The following is a 5,697-nucleotide window of genomic DNA, read 5'->3' as shown; positions in this document are numbered from 1 at the left end:
GGATCGCATTGTGGTCGACGCTGATAAAGGAAATTTCATCTCAAAACGTGAAAGAAGCTTTCTGACAAACTTCTCTTGATCAGTGAGTTCATCTCACTGATTTACGACTTAGACCTATGGAAGTAGTTGGCTAACACTTTTTTCGTGGAAACTGCAAGGTGATATTTGGGAGCCCTTGGGGGCCCATCTTGAAAGAAAATATCCTCACATAAGAACTAGAGAGAAGCTATCTGAGAGATTGATTTCTGATGTGTGACTTCATCACACAGAGTTCCACCCTTCCCCTCTTGGAACAGTTTGCTAACACTGATGTCGTGGATTGTGCAAAGTGATATTTGGGAGCCCATAGGGGCCCATGGTGAGAAAGGAAGTATCCTCACATAAAAAGTGGAGAGGTTTTCTGAGAGATTGCTTCAATATATGTGAATTCGTCACACAGCGTTCCACCATCCCTTCTAGGAACAGTTTGCTAACACTGTTTTCGTGCATTCTGAAAAGTGATATTTGGGATCCCATAGGGACCCATGGTGAAAAAGGAAATATCCTCACACAATAACTAGAGAGAAGCCTTCTGAGAGATTGATTTCTGATGTGTGACTTCATTACACAGAGTTCCAACCTTACCTGCTTGGAACAGTTTGCTAACACTGTTGTCATGGATTCTGCAAAGTGATATTTGGGAGCCCATGGGGACCCATAGAGTAAAAGGAAATATCCCCACATAATTAGTAGAGAGAAGCTTTCTGAGAGATTGCTTTCGGATATGTGACTTCATCACACAGAGTTCCACCTTTACCTTCTTGGAACAGTTTGCTACCAAGGTTGTCGTGGGTTCTGCAAAGTGATATTTGGGAGCTCATTGAGGGCTAGGGTGAAAAGGAAATATCCTCAGCTTTAAAATGGAAACAAGCTGCTGAGAAACTGCATTGCCATGTTTGAATGCAAATCACAGATTTACAAGTTTCTGTTCAGTGATCAGTTTGTTAACACAGTTTTCTGGAAATCTGCAATTAGATATTTCACAGTGTAATAAAGCTTACGGTGACCAAGGAAATTTCCTCAGATGAAAACTAGAAAGAAGCTTTCTTATAAACTTCTTGGTGATGTGTGAATTCATATCACAGAGTTACACTTATTTATCGTGGAACAGTCCATTAACACTGTCTTCGAGGAACCTGAGAAGGGCTTCTTTGAATCACACTGAGGCCTACGCTGATAAAGGAAATTTCATCAGTTCAAAACGTGAAAGAAGCATTCTGAGAAAATTCTTTCTGATCAGTGAGTTCATCTCACAGACTTACCCTTAGACGTCAGGAAGCAGTTTGCTAACACTCTTTTCGTGGAAACTGCAAAGTGATATTTTGGAGCCCATAGGGGCCCATGGAGAAATAGGAATTATCCTCACATAGTAACTAGAGAGACGCCTTCGGAGAGATTGCTTTCTGATGTGTGACTTCATCACACAGAGTTCCACCCTTCTCTTCTTGGAACAGTTTGCTAACACTGTTGTCGTGGATTCTGCAAAGTGATATTTGGGAAGCCATAGGGGCCCATGGTGAAAAAGGAAGTATCCACACATAAAAATTAGAGAGAAGCTTCTGAGAGATTGCTTTCCGATGTTTGACTTCATCACACAGAGTTCCACCCTTCCCTTCCTGGAACACTTTGCGAATAGTGTTGTCGTGGATTCCGCAAAGTTATATTTGGGAACTCATTGAGGGCTATGGTGAAACAGGAAATATTATCAGCTTAAAAATGGAAACAAGCCTTCTGAGAAACTGCATTGCCATGTGTGAATGCAACTCACAGATTTACACGTTTCTCTTCAGTGATCAGTTTGTTAACACAGTTTTTTTGGAAATCTGCAATTAGATACTTCATAGTGCAATAAAGCTTACGGTGACAAAGGAAAATTCCTCAGATGAAAACTAGAAAGAAGCGTTCTTAGAAACTTCTTGGTGATGTCTGAATTCATCTCACAGAGTTGCACTTATGTATCGTGGAGCAGTCCATTAACACTGTCTTTGAGGAACCTGAGAAGGGCTTCTTTGGATCGCATTGAGGCCTACGCTGATAAAGGAAATTTCATCAGTTCAAAACAAGAAAGAAGCTTTCTGAGAAACTTCTTTCTGATCAGTGAGTTCATCTCAAAGACTTACACCTTAGACCTCATGAAGCAGTTTGCTAACACTCTTTTCGTGGAAACTGCAAAGTGATATTTGGGAGCTCATTGAGGGCTATTTTGATAAAGGAAATATCCTCAGATTAAAACTCGAAAGAAGCCTTCGGATAAAGTGCATTGCCATGTGTGCATGTAACTCACAGAGTTACATGTTTCTCTTCAGCGATCAGTTTGTTAACACAGTTTTCTGGAAATCTGCAATGAGATACTTCATAGCGCAATGAAGCTTATGGTGAAAAAGGAAATATCCTCGGATGAAAAGTAGAAAGAAACGTTCTTAGATCTTCTTGGTGATGTGTGAATTCGTCTCACAGAGTTACACTTATGTTTCGTGGAGCAGTCCATTAACACTGTCTTTGAGGAACCTGGAAGGGCTTCTTTGGATCGCATTGAGGCCTATGCTGATGAAGGAAATTTCATCAGTTCAAAACGTGAAAGAATATTTCTGAGAAACTTCTTTCTGATCAGTGAGTTCATCTCACAGACTTACAACTGAGACCTCATGAAGCAGTTTGCTAACACTCTTTCCGTGGAAACTACAAAGTGATATTTGGGAGCCCTTAGGGACCCATGGTGAAAAAGGAAATATACTCACATACTAACTAGAGAGAAGGTTTCTGAGAGATTGCTTTCTGATGTGTGACTTCATCACACAGAGTTCCACCCTTCCCTTCTAGGAACAGTTTGCTAACACTGTTGTCGTGGATTCTGCAAAGTGATATTTGGGAGCCCATAGGGGCCCATGGTGAAAAAGGAAGTATCCTCACATAATAAATATAGAGAAGCTTTCTGAGAGATTGCTTTCCGATATGTGACTTCATCAACCGGAATTCCACCCTTCCCTTCTTGTAACAGTTTGCTAACACTGTTGTCGTGGAATCTGCAAAGTGATATTTGGCAGCTCTTTGAGGGCTATGTTGAAAAAGGAAATATCCTCAGATTAAAACTGAAAAGAAGCCTTCTGAGAACCTGCATTGCCATGTGTGAATTCAACTCACAGAGTTACACGTTTCTCTTCAGTGATCAGTTGGTTAACACAGTTTTCTGGAAATCTGCAATTAGATACTTCAAAGTGCAATGAAGCTTACGGTTGACAAAGGAAATATCCTCAGAAGAAAACTGGAAAGAACTTTCTTACAAACATCTTGGTGATGTGTGAATTCATCTCACAGAATTTCACTGATGTTTCGTGGAGCAGTCCATCAACACTGTCTTCGAGGAAGCTGAGAAGGGCTTCTTTGGATCGCATTGAGGCCTCTGCTGATAGAGGAAATTTCATCAGTTAAAAACGTGAAGAAGCTTTCTGAGAATCTTCTTAATGATCAGTGAGTTCATCTCACAGACTTACAACTTGGACCTCAGGAAACAGTTTGCTAACAATCTTTTCTTGGAAACTGCAAAGTGATATTAAGGAGCCCATAGGGGCCCATAGTGAAAAAGGAAATATCCTCACATACTAACTAGAGAGAAGCTTTCTGAGAGATTGCTTGCTGATGTGTGACTTCATCACACCGAGTTCCACCCTTCCCGTATTGGAACAGTTTGCTAACACTGTTGTCGTGGATTCTGCAAAGCGATATTTTGGAGCCCATAGGGTCCCAGGGTGAAAAAGGAAGTATCCTCACATAAAAATTAGAGAAAAGCTTCTTGAGAGATGGTTTTGTGATGTGTGACTTCATCACACAGACTTCCACCCTTCCCTTCTTGGAACAGTGTGCTAACACTGTTGTCGTGGATTCTGAAAAGTCCTATTTGGGAGCCCATAGGGGCCCATGGTGAAAAAGGAAGTATTCTCACATAAAAACTAGAGAGAAACTTTCTAGAGATTACTTTCTGATGTGGGACCTCATCACACAGATTTCCACCCTTCCCTATTGGAACAGTTTGATAACCCTGTTGTCGTAGATTCTGCAAAGTGATATTTAGGAGCTCATTGAGGGCTATGGTGAAAAAGGAAATATCCTCAGATTAAAACTGGAAAGAAGCCTTCGGAGAAAGTGCATTGCCATGTGTGAATGCAACTCACAGATTTACACGTCTCTCTTCAGTGATCAGTTTGGTAACACAGTTTTCTGGAAATCTGGAATTAGATACTTCATAGCGCAATGAAGCTTACGGTGACAAAGGAAATACCCTCAGATGAAAACTAGAAAGAAGCTTTCTTTGAAACTTCTTGGTGATGTGTGAATTCATGTCACAGATTTACACTTACGTTTCGTGGAGCAGTCCACTAACACTGTCTTTGAGGAACCTGAGAAGGGCTTCTTTGGATCGCATTGAGGCCTACGCTGATAATGGAAATTTCATCAGTTCAAAACGTGAAAGAAGCTTTCTGAGGAACGTCTTTTTGATCAGTGAGTTCATCTAACAGACTTTCAACTTAGACCTCAAGCAACAGTTTGCTAACACTCTTCTCGTTGAAACTGCAAAGTGATATTTGGGATCCCATAGGGGCCACGGTGAAAAAGGAAATATCCTCACATGATAACTAGAGAGAAGCTTTCTGAGAGATTGCTTTCTGATGTGTGACTTCATCACACAGAGTTCCACCCTTCCAGTCTTGGAACTGTTTGGTAACACTTTTGTCGTGGATTCTGCAAATTGATATTTGGGAGCCCATAGGTACCCATGGTGAAAAAGGAAGTATCCTCACATAATAACTAGAGAGAAGCTTTCTGAGAGTTTGCTTTCTGATATGTGACTTCATGACACAGAGTTCCACCCTTCGATCCTTGGAACAGTTTGACAACACTGTTGTCATGGATCCTGCAAAGTGATATTTCGGAGCTCATTGAGGGCTATGGTGCAAAAGGAAATCTCCTCAGATTAAAACTGGAAAGAAGAATTCTGAGAAACTGAATTGCCATGTGTGAATGCAACTCACAGAGTTACACGTTTCTCTTCAGTGATCAGTTTGTTAACACAGTTTTCTGGAAATCTGCAATTAGATACTTCATAGCGCAATGAAGCTGACGGTGACCAAGGAAATATCCTCAGATGAAAACTAGAAAGAAGGTTTCTTAGAAACTTCTTGGTGATGTGAGAATTCATCTGACAGAGTTAAACTTATGTTTCGTGGAGCAGTCCATTAACACTGTCTTTGAGGAGCCTGAGAAAGGCTTCTTTGGATCGCATTGAGGCCTACGCTGATAAAGGATATTTCATCAGTTCAAAACGTGAAAGAAGCTTTCTGAGAAACTTTCTGTTCAGTGAGTTCATTTCACAGACTTACTACTTTGACCTGAGGAAGCAGTTTGCTAACACTCTTTTCGTGGAAACTACAAAGCGATATTTGGGAGCCCTTAGGGACCCATGGTTAAAAATTAAATATCCTCACTTAATAACTAGAGAGAAGCATTCTGAGAGATTGCTTTCTGATGTGTAACTTCGACACACAGAGATCCACACTTCCCTTCTTGGAACAGTTTGCTAACACTGTTTTCGTGGATTCTGCAAAGTGATATTTGGGAGCCCTTAGGGGCCCATGGTGAAAAAGGAAATATTCTCACATAATA

The sequence above is a fragment of the Rhinopithecus roxellana genome, chromosome 20 (genome assembly GCF_007565055.1).
Source record: "Rhinopithecus roxellana isolate Shanxi Qingling chromosome 20, ASM756505v1, whole genome shotgun sequence".
Classification (NCBI taxonomy): domain Eukaryota; kingdom Metazoa; phylum Chordata; class Mammalia; order Primates; family Cercopithecidae; genus Rhinopithecus; species Rhinopithecus roxellana.
Note: the sequence above shows the minus strand (reverse complement) of the source record.